Genomic DNA, 20,699 nt, shown 5'->3' with positions numbered 1-20,699 from the left:
TGCTTTCATGCTAATTATTACTATATATAACAATGTGTGAGTGTGTCGTTCTTGACGTATTTCTTAGGTTTCTGATTTCTAATATTTATTACTCTGGTAGGCTAATTATGCTCTTTTGAACTCTTTAATGTTTCAATTTTTTTTGTCTTACGGTGTCATTTCAAACATGTTACACTTTGTTAGTGTCATGTTCCTGAGGCATGGTCTCTTTAGTTTCAGATTTCTAATGGTCTTTGGTGTGCTAGTTAAATACATTTTGTTTCTTTGTTTTCTCTATATTTTAGATTTCCATTGTCTTCCCGTCTTCTGTTGTAGTTTGAAACATGTCGGAATCAGTGTCTTTTCTCTCAGTTTTTCAAATATTTTCTTTTTTCTGTTAACAGAGACACCAAGGTTTTGTTAAATCGCCTCAATTTTTTAGAACCTGACGTTATGCTTTGGTTTGTCTTTCGTGTTGTCTGTGTGTTATCATTCGTGTTGTCTGTGTGTTATCTTCCGTGTTGTCTGTGTGTTATCTTTAGGGCTGTCTGTATTTTGTGATTTATATTTTTCTTTTATTATAGTGAGCTTCGTTTTGCCAATTGTTCAGTTTGCCTCTTCTGTTGTCCTTAAGGCAATGATGTTGACTGTCAATTCCGAACTACAATTAAAATTGCACGTATGGAGTCTTGTTACTTGTTGACTGTCAACTGAGGTCATCACCCTAGAAGCTTTTACCTGATTTCATATAAACTATCTGATTTTTCTCAAGAACATAAGACGCTTGACTTTAATATTGTTCTGTTGATTGCAGCTGATTTTAGATATAAAAATAAGAAGGTGTGATATGATTGGCAATGAGACATCACTCCACCAGAGACCAAACAATAAGAAGGTGTGATATGATTGGCAATGAGACAACACTCCACCAGAGACCAAACAATAAGAAGGTGTGATATGATTGGCAATGAGACATCACTCCACCAGAGACCAAACAATATGAAGGTGTGATATGATTGGCAATGAGACATCACTCCACCAGAGACCAAATGAAGAAGGTGTGATATGATTGGCAATGAGACATCACTCCACCAGAGACCAAACAATAAGAAGGTGTGATATGATTGGCAATGAGACATCACTCCACCAGAGACCAAAATAAGAAGGTGTGATATGATTGGCAATGAGACATCACTCCACCAGAGACCAAAATAAGAAGGTGTGATATGATTGGCAATGAGACATCACTCCACCAGAGACCAAAATAAGAAGGTGTAATATGATTGGCAATGAGACATCACTCCACCAGAGACCAAAATAAGAAGGTGTGATATGATTGGCAATGAGACATCACTCCACCAGAGACCAAAATAAGAAGGTGTGATATGATTGACAATGAGACATCACTCCACCAGAGACCAAAATAAGAAGGTGTGATATGATTGGCAATGAGACAACACTCCACCAGAGACCAAACAATAAGAAGGTGTGATATGATTGGCAATGAGACATCACTCCACCAGAGACCAAATAAAATAGAAATTAACAACTACAAGTCATGGTGGGGTCTTCAGCACGTAGCAAGACCCATACCACATAGTCCCCTATAAAGTCCACATGATGACAAAATGTCAATATGATATTGGTCTCCTGTTTTCACATTTATGTTTCCTCATGTTGTACTACCAAAATAAATCTTTTGGTCTGTTTGTGCTCTTAAATTTCAAATATCTGTGTTTTCCTTTGTTGTCAGTTAAAGGTGTTTGCCGTATAAATTATTCTGTTTTTAAATTTTGAAATGGCAAGGTATCTCTTAACAACGTATCGTGACACAACAGTATATTTCCATTTATTGTTTTCAATACACGTACCAGGATGTTAATAATGTTTCGTATCAACTAAGACGCATATATACATGTATTTAATAGATCTTGAAATCCTTCAGTTCATTTTTTAAATTATAGTTACTAGTACTGCAAATGAAGCCATTTGGTCATTGCATTTATTCGTTCCTTTCATATTTTACTTAGTCCTTTTTTTTAAGAATTTCTGGAATTCTATCTGCCTCATAAAAAAAATCGTAATGTTTGATAGCTGTGTACGTTCCAATGATTATCTAACACAAGAAGAGTGTGGCACTCTCCCTACACGAGGCGTTCATTCCAACTGAGTATTTGGCTGCATATTCATACATCCTTCACAGTCAAAGGGACACACCACTACTACTGTAGCCAAGTTTTAAGTGCTAGATGGATGGGGAAGTTGATAGGTTATCATATTTCTAAACTCCCATTTCTTCCTCCATTACATACGATTTATCCTGGAATGTCAATAGTGACAAGCAGGTCTCAAATATGTATCTTGATTTCAATTATCTATAATTCCGTTGCACTGTTAAATTAAACAGACCAATCTTACAGCGTATTCCTGATTTCGGATTTCTAATTCTAGCTTTCATTGGAAACACTCATGGGATGTTATTTTCCAGGAACATTTCGTAACTCTTCACATGTATAATGAAACACATTTTGTAATCTGGTTAGTTTTGTCCTTCGCTAACCCTCACCAGACTATGATATAATTATCGATATTAAAATATTGGAAATAAATATTTTATTGTTATATTACTTGAAAATAATTGCTCTCATAATAATTTTGGAAAATAATAATTAAGGTATATTTTCACACCTGAGACTGTCTTAAATGTCATCCTTGATTATGCGTGATTATATACAACAGATATAAATCACAAATGAGAAAAACACTTTTTCGAAAAAGAAGGCATTAAATGATTGGTTATGTAAAAGTAAGTAAGTAAATTATTTATTATAGTGATATGTGTAAATTATGTACAGATTATAAACATATAATATATGATAAATATTAATACACCCGGCCCAATGGACCTCTAAGTCACCTCAAATAAAGTAAACCAATTATTAAACAATTTTATCGTCCTTCCCTCCGCCTATATGGGTCGTTTTCAAAAAATGTCGAATTTTCAGTACACCCATGCTAACTTTTTTATTTCTAATGGAAATTTCAGTTGTAATGGTTTAAATGAAAGCTTGTCGGATTTGTGATTCAGAACATTAATAATAAACACACCTTGCATCTATTTTGATAAGATTAAACTGCATTTAAGACCCATTTTGGGGGTATTTGTCTGCGTACAGTGTCAGAAAAACACATTTCAAATGATTTTTTTGCGATTTTCTGATCGCCTTGATATCTGCAAAAGGGACTTTTTAAGAACGTTTAATATTACTCTAACGAAAAATCGTAGCTTCTATATCATTGTATGTAACATATTATCTACAAACTAAATTGAATCTGCGTACAGGAGGTTCATGTCTTTCCTGTTACCGCTACTTAAATCAGCCGTGAAATTATTCTCCTTATGAATATTGAATCAGTCGGTGTTGATCTCAAAAGTGCAAAGTAATCTTTACATTTAAAACGCCTCTTTTCTTGAACGAAAGTGTAGAGAAAAGAAATTTCAAGACATTTAGTGAAAAAAATATAGCGTACTTTTTTTCATGTCTATGCTGTTACCACCAATTTTGATTAAATACACCAACAGTATACTTGTAAAAAGTGCAATAACGTGTTGGAAACCAAATTCACAATAGAAAAACATAATCACTTCACCAAAGGGAGTAGTTACGTCACAACAGCAATCAAAAACGAAGAAATTTGTCTATCCTGTTATGTCTATCCTGTTACTATGGTTGCTATGGTTACAGTAACAGGATAGACAATTGTAGACAAAAACGTCGTTAATTTTTTTATCTTAACATATAGGTGCAAAACGAATGAAATATTTCGTTGCTTGAAGTCATCTTAAGGTTATAACGTATTAATCTTCCCAATTAAGCATTCGCAGGTGCAATACTGATATCGGTAACAGGATAGACAAAAAGGTAACAGGATAGACTTTTATATAGTAATATATCAGAAACGTACGTTCCTGTTACCAATGAAATATAGAGAAAAGTAAACTAACTTATGAGGGATTTACTTGATGTTGGGTTTATTTGAAAGGGTGAAAAAATGCCGAACAATATAAATTGCTATCTTAGACTTGCATTACTGGTGGTAATTTTTACAACCTTTGAAAACCAATTTTTAGAGGCATTTTTCAGTACAACCTGTTAAATTGGCAAATAATCTATTATATTACAGAATGAATATATATAGAAGTTTATTCTCTTGAAAACCATCTAATTGTCTACGTAAAACAAGCTTAACATTTTATCTAAACCTTTTCTTAATAACACAAAATTTCTTTTGAAAATGGTAACAGGATAGACAAAATAATGTACCACCGATCAAAAAATGTTTCAACATATTTTTGTATGACATCATTAAGATTGCATCTTTTAATATGTTGTTCTTAAAGTACTATTTGTTTTGATTTGCTTATGTAGAGGGTTGTTTGAATAAGTATCTTTTAATAATTTTTTCAATTTCAAAATTCGACATTTTTTGAAAATGACCCATATCACCCTGCTCTGTTGCTCCGTAATTTTCGTATCAAGACTTCAAAATGAGACCAGGCATTATCAACGACGTCACAATGTGAGAGGAGAAGTTATCAGCGACGTCACGATGCGAGAGGAGACGTTATCAGGCTTGCTTTGTCAAGCGTAAAACCTGTCTTAGGGAGAAAGAAACGACCAGTAATAGAACGATAAAAAGATAATCGGGGTTTCTTCGTATAGATATCGTAAAATATCAGCCGTAAAATATCAGCCACTCGCCAAAAAGGTTCACATTGTGGCTCGCGGCTGATATTTAACGATATCAATGTGTAGAAAACCCGATAATCTATACATATCACGTTCTAATCTTTTGTTGACGTAAGTAAATTTCAAAAATATATAGACATAAAAATATTTGTAAACAAAAATTTAAGCTTTAAATATGCAAAAAAAAAAATAAGTGTTATACAGCAACTACATGAAATGCACGAACTATATTTTTTGCTAATTTTCTAATGTGGAAAGACATTAAATGTTCAATTTGTCAGCATGATTCAAATCTGTGAAGTTTTCCTCAATTGAAAGTTTACCAAAAAAGTTAATTCGACATTCAATATACAATGAATGGGCAATCAAACATCAAATAAAACTCAGTTATGATGAACTAAATAACTTTATTTTCAGATATAGTAAAGTCTAATGAAATCAATAAAAAGAGCCATAACAGTTTTGCTCATCGTAAAACATAACCTTATTATATTATTATATTTTCTTATAGCAAACTTAGCATAAACAAAACAACTGTTCGAGAATATGCTCTTAGTAAAAATAACCCTTATAAATTTGGCGGGCTTTTTGCAGTCGAATAATTTACAACTTATTTTCCTAATTTGTTGTCGTCTGGTTAAAATACTTAGATCTGTACTGGCACGTACACTATTAACCTCCGTTATGTTTCTTTAGACTAAAGGTTGTGTTGTCGTCTGGTTACAATACTTAGATCTGTACTGGCACGTACACTATTAACCTACGTTATGTTTCTTTAGACTAAAGGTTGTGTTGTCGTCTGGTTACAATACTTAGATCTGTACTGGCACGTACACTATTAACCTACGTTATGTTTCTTTAGACTAAAGGTTGTGTTGTCGTCTGGTTAAAATACTTAGATCTGTACTGGCACGTACACTATTAACCTACGTTATGTTTCTTTAGACTAAAGGTTGTCGTCTGGTTACAATACTTAGATCTGTACTGGCACGTACACTATTAACCTCCGTTATGTTTCTTTAGACTAAAGGTTGTGTTGTCGTCTGGTTACAATACTTAGATCTGTACTGGCACGTACACTATTAACCTACGTTATGTTTCTTTAGACTAAAGGTTGTGTTGTCGTCTGGTTACAATACTTAGATCTGTACTGGCACGTACACTATTAACCTACGTTATGTTTCTTTAGACTAAAGGTTGTGTTGTCGTCTGGTTACAATACTTAGATCTGTACTGGCACGTACACTATAAACCTCCGTTATGTTTCTTTAGACTAAAGGTTGTCCAAATGATGAACACAATATAAAAGTCGAGCATCGTTAGACAGAGTAGTTACTAACGTGCACCAGGAAATAACGAAGAAACAAGAACTGGGCTATTACGAAGTTAACCCAAGCCTTTGTTTTAATATATCATTATAGACTAAAAAGTGAGAAATGAGAGGGAAAAAACATTCCTTAGAAGATTTATGGATTCTTCTCATTCATTTAATTGAAATTGCTTGTATAATCGCTAGAAGCAAAAAGACCATCCAATGAAAGATCAATTCCATCTAAATGAGTAGTACATACTTCAAACCGTTACTTTTGAACTATATGTACAAACTATTTCTGGTATTGGTATATATTTGTATTGCTATGTTTTAATGCTATTTACGACATACAATTGAAGGTAGCATTAGTAACCAAATGTCGATTCACAATATATACAACTGACGATGGAGTAATGACTATTCTTTTATGTTATTTTATCTAGAAAATCAACCGATTGTTTCTTTAAACGTGAATTTACGTGTCTACTGTCGTGCCAGACCATTTTGAAATATAGCCGGTACATCAAGGACATGATCCTCATAGATTTTATTTTATAAAAGTTGAATAAAATAAATGTATCGTGTTTCCTATATTCATTAAATTCTTTTGTTGATTAATGAATCATTAGATTTTTTAAATTTAATATTCACTTAATATTTGACGTATTTGTCTTAAAGATTGCTTCTAACAACAGATGGATACTTACAACCACTTATCACTTTAAGTAACGGTTTACTCAAAATTCCGTAAACCGAAAATATGACAGGTCGTTGCTCTATTTTTGTCTGTTTCATTTATGTTAAAATTTATTGGAATCACCAGATTTGACTATAACATAATTTCAATTTGTCTCGATAAAAGATCAATAACATAACAAACAAAAAAGGTAACACCTCAACTCCACACTACAAAATCTTCGATAAGATAAAACAAAAGTCAACAATTGCTTGTCAATTCCTGGCTTTCTTATACGACAATAAGCATACCATAAAGCTATAGCATGCCCTGGTCTATCCTAAGAGCACACGCGGTGTCAAAGAAAAGCTACAACTGCAACCTCAGTATGATCATTTAGCATCGTTTCAGAGAGATCAAAATAAAAAAAAAGCTGTTTGAATACGTAGAAAATATGGTACAATATTATCATTTGTATAAAAAGAAGAAAATGCTTGACATCAAGTTGTCATTATCGGTATTTTCTAGTGAAGATGAATATCCAATTATCCAGATTATATTCCATTCACAACAAGGATTACACAGAATAAGGGAAGATGATCAAGAAAGCTTTAGTCAAATTAATGTAAAACATCAGCCGCTGCTTTTCTAATGTCTTTTTGTCACACTATATAGTCGTCTCGTATAACCGTATTTCAAGTCATCAAACTATTTCTTCTTATTGCTAAAATTGCAAAAATACTGAACTCCTCGGAAAGTCCCTAATCACATGACAAAATTAAATGACAAAACACGTCAAACAAATGGACAACAACTGTCATAATCCTGACTTGGTACAGGCATTTTCAAATGTAGAAAATGGTGGATTGAACATGGTTTTGTAGCGCTAAACCTCTCACTTGTACGACAGTTGCTTCAAATTTAATGATATTGATAATGATGCGTGAACAAAACAAACAGACACAATAGGTAAAAATATCACAAAAAAGGTAAAAAGTCTCATTCGATAGGTCACGTTCGTGAAAAGGGAAGGGGATTGTTATTGCGGAGTAACCATATTTACAATGCAAATAGATTTGTTCGTAGTGTCATAGTTTTCCTCGTTTGTTTTACCCAGACATGATATTATATGAGAAATTCCGTAGGCCATGTATCATGTTTATTTCTTGGTCCTTGTAAAACGGATTTTGATAATTTGTTCATAGGTCTGATCATAGTTCCCTTTACACCCTGACTACGTTAAGCGAAGATTTGACGTATAAAATAGTTTCTTACTTTCCTGCAACCGAAACGCATAAGGAATTGCACGCATTTTTCTTTTTTTTTTCTGTCAAAAAAAATCCAAGTAGGAGCATGTCAAGTTCCCTGGCAAGGTGTCCGACACAACGTATTTATTTTAGCTAAGATATTCTACTGTTTTTGATAAAGTTTATTTTTTTTTTTACTTTGAAGTTGATTTAAAAAAGTCATAAATATTATGTAGAATTGTTGCCCATAAAACTGGGTTTTTCAGGGACGAAATTTAAGTGTCAGGAGATCGTCAGAATGCAGGATTTTGCACTTTTTATCAAAAAATGCCCGAACCTCCTGCCGTATAACTACCTCTACGAGGCGGGATGAGTTTCTTCGTGACACATTATACTTTCCTGTCGTACCAATATAAGTTTATAATCTATGGTTGGGTTGTTGTCTCTTTGACACATTGTTGATACGCCTCTGTACTTATTTAAAACCTCATAACAGCGAAAGCTGATCTATTGAAAAGTCAACTGTGGAATCCTCAGGATAAAAAGAAATGAAACAAACTAAAATAAATAAACAGATACCTATTAGGTTTATGAAGAAGGTATACGTATATAAATATAAGGATGAGCATGAGCGAAATACCAACAAAGATCAAGAAGAAACATGTCGGAATAACATTTGCCTGGAAGTGGAACCAATACTTGTAACGCTGATAATATATTTGATTGTCTGGATAAAAAAGCAAATAGGGTACGATTGCTTATGAAACAACTTTCCATTCGAGTTCAAATAAGCTAAACATTTAATTTCTAACTAATTTTTTTGTTTTGACTCGTCAAACATTTAGGCTAGTACAACTCTCGACACCGACTAATAGAGGTAACCGGTGAGATCACGAACCGACGAATAATGACGAACGAACGTATTGGGAGCAGTGATTTTCTATTTGGGTAAAGCTAATTAAAATCGAATAACCAACTGAAATACCCCTTCACACCGTGGGCTCACAAATTTTCCTTTATTAGAAAACAATGATAAAATATGAGCTTTCAAGTATAAGGATGGATATATGAGACTATGTATTTTTAACTTATATACCGTATAAATGTATACTTGCGGTGATCACCTTCTACAATTTTCAATAGTCACGTGGAATGATAGCATGATTTAATCATTCATGGGGACAATATTTTGAATACCACGGTCCGGGACTGTAAGGGACTAAGAAAGTTGCAACATATTATAAAAAAAAAAATCATTTGACACCCCCCCCCCACCCACCCATTTTCCCCGTCTTTTCCTATATATTATTGTATATCGCAGTTATAGCGCGTATCGATCATCTATCTTTGATTAGGGTATAAGGAGGCAACCATTTGATTCTGAGGGGCCGACCTGGCAGACTTGGTCAGTCAGATTATTTATTTAAAAAAAAAATCAACTGCTACACGCAAGATTATTTATTACACATGTATTATTTAACTGTATAATAGAATTTTGCCGCCAGGTTTTTGAGGTGAAAGCCAGCATATTCATTCCTTTTTTTCCTTGCCTATACATTTATTTACAAAATCTGCAAGCTCCGATCCTAGAATCAAAGAGTCGTTTCCTAACCCCCATTTAGTATGCGGTATTGCTTGTATTATTTCAGATACTTGGTCCGGGAAAAAAGAATAGTATGCCGAAAAAATGAACTTTTAAATACGCTGGAATTATAAAATTATATTATAAATCTAATTAGGTTATAATTCACCATTTATTCTGCGAACGAACACATAGCATATATGAAGTTTTCTGTTAAAGTAGGTTTTTACCGAATCAGAATAAAAAAATAATTTCTAAAGAATATAATTGAAATTGATGATCCCGCTTCGTGTCATACTGCAAAGTAGGTCACAGTGATACGTTCGTGATTCGTACGTAATTCGTGATCTCACCGGTTACCTCTATTGACACCTAAAGTTTACAGGTAAAATGGAGGGGTCGTCTCATAGACAAAAACGTCTGATTATCATTACGATATATGAATTCGGTTTGGCGGTTATATACAGCTACAGAAGATATAAAAAAAATATAAAAGGTAAATAAAAATATTTCTCTATCATACAATATTCTTATTACATTTATTTACACGACATTTCACGTTGAATTGATTAAAAAAATTACTGCAATCATTCCGCATCCTGATCAGTTTTCTCTTCAACTTTATGATTATGCCGCATGCCAATAAGAATAAATGCGTACATTTGTATTTGTAAAAGTTTTTCTGAAAATTTCTGAGAATTTCTGAAACAACATTAATACTGGATTGTCTGTCCGTCTGTTATCACACTTGTTAACACGGTCGAGACTTTTTTTAAACGATCTAAACCTTACCCGATGTACGTATTCAATTTTGGGAGGGGTAGAACCATATTGATTTCAAAGGTCGAATGAAAAGATCAAGATACCTTGTTAAAGTTGGTGTATTTCCTTCTTGAATTACGGGAGATGTATCACTATTTAAGCAGTACATACGTGCGTATGGAATTTATAATTCAACATACTAGTTACTATAGAACGTTGTCTATTTTATCGTAGAGCCATTCCCCTGTTCTCGAAAATGACCTCTGAGTTTTTTTCAAGAGCGGGAATTGCTTAGCAATAGAGTTAAATGGGATCCGTGTTGATCAAGTATCGTTGGTTTTATATGTTACACTGTTATTGCTATATTTTATTTTGTTGTCAACGGGTCAGAAATTATTTCGCTGTTTCTTTTTTCCTTGACAAATCTTTGCCGGTTTTATAATCTTTAAAAAATTTTACTAGTGATTCTATTTAAATTTCGTCCATGATCATGCATAAGGGAGGGTTTTTTTTTTTATCCAATTAGATTAGTAAAATCCCGTCGCCTGTTTTGTTCGCCTGAATCAAGTCCTGAAAATGTTGCTACTGTGTACGGCCTCACACGGTGGAAATTATGCTTCGCCTTCCTATTTGATTTTTTTTTAGTCCATTAGAGATTGTTGTTTTATTTTGAGGTTTTTTATCTATTTTTTCTTCTGTTTTTTTTTTCGCCGTACAGAAAATGAGTTGATCGTTGTTTTTTTCCTTCTAAATTTAAAGATGTCATTTTACTTTGTTGGAAGGTTATCATTGTCACTCAAATAAATTTCAAGAATTAAATATCTTAGTGATGTATAGTATTATTTTCAATTTTTATTTTTGAGACGACCCCTCACATCTTACCTGTCGTAGTCGTGCTCAACTGTAGGTGTAGACAATTGTTGAAAAGGTCTATTTGTATATACTTGCACTTGTTACTTGCAAGTGTTTTCACCATCGTATAATTTGACCAGTTCAAAACAATTCTAAATTATAAATGTTTTTTTTTCTCTCTCTCTTTTAAAGAGAGGAAGATTGACCACTGATTGATAATAAGTGTTGGTGCCTCCACCACTTTTATTATAATGAATGGTCTAAAATATTAATAAGTTGATTATAATCGACAAGGTTGGTTGGTTTTTACGACCTGATGATTCCATATCATACTAAATACTGGACATTGACGACTAAGATTTTAGAAGATAGCTGAGGTTTACTATAACCTTTAGCTTTATCTACATACTGTGTCAACTGCCATTATTGATAAACTTCATTTGACTGGAGCTTATCTATAGAAATGATCAAATCCTCATTAATATTGTAAATAAATCAACCGAAATGATTGATAAATATATGACGAATTATACAGAATCCTTGAGACAGCATTATTGGTTTGTCCAGAGTACCGTTCTACTGTTATGCTCTGATGTTTCTAGAGTTTAAAACAGCTCTTCTATTATGATTTGAATATCTTTAATGCACTGGTATTCACCGTAAATTTGTCCTCAATAATAAGACAATAAATATTAAAAGTTTATTTTGTCTCTTATTGTTTGTAGTTACTTGGGGGCAAATTCCTCATTTATGGAAAAAAGAATAAGATGATATAAATGTAGACTAAGTACTGTAACAGAGAAATAATTAAACTGAAACACAGAAATAGCTTCTTTTTAAGACGATACTGTGTATGAGGTTAAAAAAAAAGAATATTTTCAACATTGCAATTTTATAACAAAAAGTTCAGAAAATCATTATAAAAACAACATTTTGTAAGATTGAGTTTGGTTAAAACCGATGAACAGTACATGAGCATTGAGAGATTGAGGTGGCCATCTATTCAGGAGCTCTACCAGTGCCGTCTGGTCAATGGTGTAATTGTATTGTCAAGTATGCAATCTGGTTGATCAGTGTGGCTGTGGGTACAAACTTACAGCAGGGGCGGATCCAGCCATTTTAAAGGGGGTCCAACTATATGTCCCCATTCAAATGCATTGATCGTCCAAAAAAAGGGGGGTTCCAACCCCCAGACCCCCCTCTGGATCCGCCACTGCCTACAGTCAAGTTACATTCGACAGTAGTATTGTTTTTTATATGCCATATGGATATACTGTATTGAATACACTGATTAGCCATCAGGTTTAACGTTCTAAATAATAATAAATTGGTTATGTCATATCATACATTAGTTAATGATTGACATGCAAGTATATTTAAATAAACTATTGATTCATAATGTATTTAAAATAACGATATTTGTTGGAACATCATCTTTTAACAAGAAAATTCACTTGAATTAAAGTAGTTACTAACAAACTTGATTCAACAAATATTCATTAAGATTGACATTTTCTCTCTTTTTACTAGATAAATGAAGAAACTGTTGTCATAATGCTGTATTGTATTCATTTATTTTGATTTGATTTTATCTTGATTAAGAATGGTATATCCATTAAAACCGTTTAAAAGTAGATTTAGTTTTTTCTTTAGTGCGAATTTCAATATGGTGTAGTTTGGCCTTTTTAGAATAACTTAGATTGGTTTCTTGTAACACAAATATTTTTTTTTAAAGATGAGTAGATATGGTATAATTGAGTCGTTTTTGAAATTGTTCCACTTTTGAAATAACTAGATGAATATTATTATTGATGTTACTGTTAACCTTTAGATAATTACCCTTCCTCGAAAGTATGATTAGTTTTAATAGGCATGTGTGCATATATTCATATAGATTAACGTGTCTTAATAGAATGGTACTTGTGAACAGATATATCATGTTGAGGAGGGGTATTTGTGAAAAATACCAGTCGAGAGAATGTTAAATTTCACGAGCCGTAAGGCGAGGGAAATTCATTCTCAAGACTGGTATTTTTCGCAAATACCCCTCAATAACATGATATATCTGTTTAATTACACCGAATGTTAATGTACTAAAACGCATTGATGATCGTGACGTTACAAGCGTCCAGTCGGATAGAGTATTTTTTGGCAAATACCACGGCAGAGAGGGTAAAAAAGGCATATCCTTTTAGCAAATACCTCGGCGGCGTTAAAAATTAACGATATTCATTTGATAACAGTAAATTGGTGAAAAATACACTGGCTATTAACCAATTAAAACCCCGGATTCTTACCTAAGGTGTAATTATATTTAAAATCCGAATAAATGTAGCAAAGTATGAAATGCAGATATAAGTTATATATTAATGTCCTTAACTCTTCAAGATAGAACTGGCAGAATATGTTCTAGATTAGCAATATTGGAATCAGATCCACATTATAGTAGAATTGTCCTTAACCCTTCTGGGTATAATCTGTTCTATATTAGAATTTTACATACCTGAGATAAGTGTAAATCTCTGAAAGTCAGACTCCGGGTAACACTATTAGAATCAGGTCTAGGTTTGAAATATCAGAATCAGTTTTAAGGAAGTATGGTCTTAAGCTCGTCATGGTAGAACTGTTTAAATATTTTCTTGATTAAAACTGTCGGAATATCTTCCGGGACAGAACTTTTAGAATGTTATCTGGAATAAAACTTTTCAAAACTGTTCTTGAATTAAACTTTCCAAAACTATTCTAGAATAGAACTTTCCAAAAATGATATGTGATGTAGAATTTTCAAAATTTTCTAGGATTTTTTTTAGCATCAGTTATATAGGAGATAAGAGATAATGGTAAAGAGAGATTGCCTCATATAAGACACGACATTCTCAAGTTGGTTCATTTTACATGTCTTATAAGAATCTCATCGTCACCACTTGGTGTATTTTAAGGATGATATAAATGTATTATTATTTCACATAATATTTTCTCGACTATGTATCAGTTATTTTACAAAAACATATGGTAAGTATATGTTCTAAGTTCGTTTCAACGAACGTTCGTGAATATAAAGATACTAAAAGACAAACAGAGGTATCAAATACCAGAATACAAGAATACATCTACAAGACACATCAAAGTATATAAAGAAACAAGGACATATATATATATGTATACGTACATATAAAACATTTTTTACTGCAAAAACACATGTTAGGCTTATGCTCTGGTTTACGTTTAAACAACTATCAGTGCATATTAACTTGAAGACACTAAAAAACTACAGTGATATAAAATACAAGTCTCCACAAATAAGACAAAGTAAAGTATACTAAGAAACAAGAACGCATGCACACCTGACACTCGTAATATTTATACTGTCGTTTTTATAAGATATCTGTTCTCCTATTTTATCTTTTTCAGCAAAGTAACATTTTCTTTCACGTTTCGCTCACTCGGATATTTAGAGCTCATAAAAATAATTAGATATTACAAACAAATTAGTGCATGTCAATACATTATCATTTGCACACTTTCTAGTTATATTAACCACAGGTGTAAAGCCTCACAACAGGTGAAAAAGGCAAATTCCGCGTAAAAATAACTTATTTAAGTACATCATCTAACTACGTCCTGTTTTTCTTTCAAAACATATGAATATGATTAGCTTGTTTTAGCTACTTAACGAAACGAATACATTACAAAACGTGTAAAAAATCCGAGTAGATTGTGATGGTCAATTTATATCACTAACTTATCATTGGGTTGATGTTTAAAGCGTGTATACAATTATCCTAGAATAATTGAAGGAGTTTAAGTGTTAAATATTACTTTACTCTAGTTAAATTCTGTGTTTATAAGTTAAGAAGTTATTAAGAAACAAAGTTTCCAACTCTTACAAACACGGTAGTCTTTTGATGCAGTAGTTGCCTTTTGGTCAGTTAACGCTTCAAGTATTCCGGTATTTATATCACCTTGGTGGTTTTAGTCAATAGTGGGTTTAAGCGTTAGAAACTTTACTGTGTTGCTATCGTTACTTACCACAAAGATTTATTAGGAAATAATGTCAAATGAACTTATCGCACTGAACTGAGAAAGGCAATCTCTGAAGATACGAAACATGTTAATATAGGCAATTGTTTATTTGTCAGTAGAAGCGAACTGTGTTTGTTCTTGTCACCTTCTTTCTGTTCATTGGCTGCATTAAACTATGGCCAAGGAATAACCTTATTTCTGAAGTTGCTTTCAAACAAAACTATGCATGCAGCATTTGCCTGTGAACATTACAACATCGATGATTATGATACTATATTGATGTCAGTTCAATGTACTGAAATTAAGAATATTAGAATGACAATTAAATATACGGGTTAGAGGAATAAAAATTTTTAATGCAAGTCAAAACGAAGATCAAATTTTGGACTTCATGGAACTTAAGTAATCCTCATCATTATGATTTTTTTTATATAAAGTTGAAGAAACATCTCATAGCCAGAAATTAGAAGTGCTTTTGCTAATTAATATTCATAATATGTAAATGAGAATTGTACCACTGGCTTGATATCCCTAAAATCTTTAAAACACGGATATTATAAGTTGTCCGTCACAGAGTCCTTATTTACAATTTCTCCTCTGATATTTCCGTAAAGTTGTCAGGCGGTCAAAATCAAAACATTGAACGCGAATGCAGTGAATTTTTCGTGTTTTTTGTGAGTTTATTCTTCTTGAAAAAGGGCTGGGCATTTTAACATTACGTTGGAACCTAAAGTTCAACGACTACATATACAAGGTTTGGACTTGCTTATTCTTAGGACATTCAACTTTCAAATTTCACCCCGGCAACCTGTTTTTCTAATGACATTGTATTTTACACTACAATGTTAAAAGCCTCTCGCTTCGATTTTTAAAATAGCTCAGGAACCTTGATTTTTGCAACAACAGTCATTATGTTTCGTTTAAATGGTGTATATTTATTTTCTGCTCCAGAACCTGTCTTTCACTTAAATTAGAATTAAAACGGACATTTTTTTTTTAAATTCCCTATCATTTTAATATAATTTTCGTGACACGTATCCGATTTCTTTAGTATAATATTCAAATAAGCAAAGTGGTGTTGATTTCTGGACATGTTGAAAACATATAATTTGTCTTCGTCTAAAATGAGTGTTTGTGAAGAATACATAGAAGGCAAAACAAAACAATCAAACGACATAAACATATGAAGGATATTAAGAAAATCAGCTGACTCCAATTAATCATCTGGATCAAAACACAAAGTTCAATAGAAAGGAACGTTTTCGCTCAACTAAAATCTCTACATGGAATGTCGAGCACTAACGTATATATGAATGAATAATTGTGCTATTACCACCAGAATCAGTATATACATGCTCTAAATTAATTATTTACTAACTGCCTCGCGTTTGAACTGTGTGAAAATTGATGGGTGTTCCCAAATGATTAATTGTTAAGCAAACATGACAGGTATTGTAATCAAAACAATCAAAACAATGTCATTTTACAAATTATTTTCCTTAGTCTCAGGTTGACAAATTTACATTTCTAGTTTCAAGGCATACATAGTTTATTTCTGTTTCCTGATTCATATTTCCTCCGACAACGGGTGTTTTTTTTAAGAAAACGTATTAGAAAGAGATTACATCTTGTATTTGATATTAGAATTCAAACTTCAAAGTTAATGTTGGGATAAAAAAAATGCATATAAATAAGGGTTTTTGTTTACGTTAATTTGATTTCTAACCACTAAGTAAGCCATATTTGTTTTTCTCACTTGAAGTCCCATTGATTAGCAAGGATGCTAAACATTTGAGTTGTCCATCCGTTAGTCACTGCACGTTTGAACGCATTACACGTGGCTAGCTTAGAGCTCTGATCAATCATCCATTCTCTTGGACTTGTCGGGAACGAGGTAGAATTCTATAGAAATGGTTTGCACTAGCATTTTTTGGGGCCCTTATTAGCTTGCTGTTCGGTGTGAGCCTAGGCTCCATGTTGAAGACCGTACCTTGGCCTTTAATGGTTTACTTTTATAAATTATGACTTGGAGTTATCTCATTGGCACTCATACCACATCTTCCTATATATATTTTAAGTTACACAAATGTTATCAAGAGTTGTCAAGAACATAAGGTCATGCATGAAAAAAATGTGTTGAGTTATGTTTTCAGTGTTTCAGAGAGTAATTATATTCTGATTGCATCATTATTATGCAGCATTTCTTGGATTCTCATAAATTAATCTCGACGTATGTTTTGTCATTTGATCTACAGTTGCAATACAAAATGCACACGTGTACTATTTTATAGCTTTTCTGTTTTCATTCAGACAGAAGGTTAATCTAGTAGGGTATAATTAAAAAGTAGGGATAAAAAAAAACTAACATTGCTGAAATTTAATTGTTATTCATCGCTTTCAGATTTAGAATTAGGTGACCGTTATTTAGAAGTGATGACGAAAGACAAATCTGTTCAAAGACCATATTGTGTAATAAGACTTGTTCTTCTCAGAAACATCTGTGCAAACAATTGAAGGGTCCTTTCTGTGATTGATATGTCCAATCCTAAGTAATCTGCAGGATCGATTTATTATTACAATTTATTATTGTCCAATAACTTAAAATTGTCAAGGTTATTAACCGACAGGACTCTGTATCTGTGTCAAACAAACAAAAGAATGCTAGCTGGCTTTATTAACTTATCATACACAGAGAAGATCACGTTAAGATCCTTTGCATTTCTATGAAATGCAAAGGCTACTTATTATTTAACACAAAAGGCATTTTCAAAAGTTAATGAACTTTTTCTTTATAAACGAAAAACCCAAAGGCTTATTATCATAACAAAGGATTAACTGTTCACCACAAGAATTATAAAGCCGTTAATATATACCAATCATTACTTATAACCATTTAAAATAGATAACATTTTTATTAAAACTTTGTTTTCGATTTTGACAGAAACGTCTACGAGCAAAGCTTTAAAATGATCGAATGTGATTATGACAATCTTTTTCAAGATACATAATACATTTTCCTCTGCATTTCAAAGGCAAACTTGAAATGAAAGGTAAATATCAAAAGCTTACTGATACACTTTCATTTGTCGTAAAAATGCATGAAATATTTGCTACTGGACGTTAAGTAAACAACAATCGATCAATCCGTTTATTGTTTATCAGCTCACACGTTTTCTGTTTTTATCAACAAGTAAATCATACTGATGAAATTCAGGATAGTAAATACCTTAAAATATATGAATTTGTTGAAGGATTTATATGAGAACAATAGACGATATTGACTTCTTAAAATCAAATGAAAATCTGTCTGAAACACTACTAACAATTGTTTTAAAATTTGTTTGAAAATGTCTAGCTTTTATATAAGTCAGTTTAGACTTACAAAGATCATCATATCTATCAATGCTTTTGTTTTGTAAAAAAGAGGCACCAGATACCTAGGGGACATTCAAACTCATAAGTCGAAAATAAACTGAAAACGCAATTAATAAAAACGAAAAAGACACACAAACACACAATAGTACACAAAACATAACATAGAAAAAACTAAAGACTAAGAAACACGAACGCCTTGGAACAAATGGGGCCAACTCAAGTGCTTCTGAACGGTAATCACATCCTGCTCTACATGTGATACCCGCCGAACTGTTCATTTTAATGCAAATCCGCGGTAATAAATTCGGTAGGTCACAATCGAAAAAAGGGGCGGGATATGCTATCAATTTCTTTAACTTCATAAATGGTCATGTTTCCACATTTGGGAGAAAGGATGATAAGTGGTGTTTTAGTTATAGCAATTAATTGTTTTCTGCTATATACGTCCTTATACATATGATATATGCTATGTACTTTGTTCCCAAAAATACTTGTCCGTTGCATGATTTGTTGAAGAATATTTAATTAGTTTTCGTTCGTTTGACACTTTTAATAGTGATGACAGACATATTTGATTTAAAATCGTCTGATTTAATATTGAATGTTGAAGTTAAATTAGAAAAAAAAAATCAAATATTTGTACGAAGACTTGTCAACTTACATTCCTTTTGTCTGTCAATTTTGTGAAATATTGAAAGATTTAAATAAAGCAAGTCTGGATACCGTGTCTAGGGATCACATTAAATTGTTTAATTTAAGAAAACTGACTTGTAGTAAAATCATGGGAATTCATCTACTGAATAACGGAACCATCTTTGGTATCGATTGTAATATTAATGACATACTAATATGATGTAATATATTAAATAAAACAGCTAGTCATAAATATATTAAGTTTATGTGGCTTAATCTTTTAGGATAGCCTTTTAATTTTTAAAACACAGACGTATTTTTAGTCATTATTCTCCGTATCATCAAATAATTGACCAAACAAATCTTTCAACGTAGCTTTGGGGCATAATATATATTTTTTTTTACTTTTACCGAATATCGAATCAGGGGTTGTTCGCATGTAATATGTGTCACTGGAAGTTAAGCACAATCAATAAACAAATCTTTTTTTCCAGATAACGATGAACAAATATGGATTTCGAAAAAAAAGAGATTGATCTTAATATCATAAATATTGCTAATTGCTGGGATAAATTCAGTTAAGCATTATGGGTTAAACATGATAAATTATAATATATTGTATTGCTGTTAGTTTTTTTTACCGATAAACCAATTTTCGCAATAGAATTATTTTCTTATCCATATGTTTCTATATATCTGTGGAATTTGAATGTACATGAATGAAATATATATGGTATTCTTCATTTTATTGCAATTGTTGAGTGAAATTAAATTTTATTAATGCAGAAATCAACATATTTTTATTATTCATTTAAACGGAACCATTTTTTTTTTATTCTTCATACATAAATGTAACAACAATATTCTTTGATATAATGACCCAAAATATGTGTACTGGAAATAAATGAAAAACAAATCGTATACCGTTTACTATCCGTACGCTTGTGCACGCTGCATTTATATTTCCTGAATCGTTGTCCATGAAATGTATGCCGCATGTATACAGTAACACGTACGTGTATCTGACGTGTAGGTAGTATATTTTTATGACAATGTTTATGTCAAATTAATCAATTTGTTGTACCTTACTTTCTATTTTTTTTTCTAATAGAAGAGTATTTTGTGCATTCATTCTTTTTTGTGTAATTGAAACCTGGATGAGACTCTTTTGCCGTTTTCATGTACTATGTGATGCAAGTGCGCATGACTGGGAGTTATCAGACTATTGTTTTTGCCGAAATTTTAGTTTTAAAAACTATAAACTTCCGCATTATATAGGTCCTGGTTGTACTGAAATGAGGAATTATTCCCAAACAAAGGATGAAATATCATTGTATGCATGTATTCATACTCTTTTTAAAAGACGGCGAAATAAGAAATAAAGTTTAATCAAATTTCTCTTCGATGTTTGTCAAAGTGTATCGTGACTTATGCGATGAAAGACCTTAAGGGACTATTTCTTGGCTTTTGATTTCATCAACTGCGTGGTTAGATGTTCTGTTCTATT

General features: G+C 32.2%; 1 protein-coding gene across 1 annotated transcript in view; it reads left to right on the top strand.

The window, feature by feature from the left end:
• The window catches only part of LOC143046194 (receptor-type guanylate cyclase Gyc76C-like), a 76,462-nt gene that overhangs the window by 19,128 nt on the left and 36,635 nt on the right, over positions 1-20,699 (top strand). The window lies entirely within an intron of this gene.

Source organism: Mytilus galloprovincialis, chromosome 9 (genome assembly GCF_965363235.1).
Source record: "Mytilus galloprovincialis chromosome 9, xbMytGall1.hap1.1, whole genome shotgun sequence".
Classification (NCBI taxonomy): Eukaryota; Metazoa; Mollusca; class Bivalvia; order Mytilida; family Mytilidae; genus Mytilus; species Mytilus galloprovincialis.
Note: the sequence above shows the minus strand (reverse complement) of the source record. Positions and strands in the feature narration are given on the sequence as shown.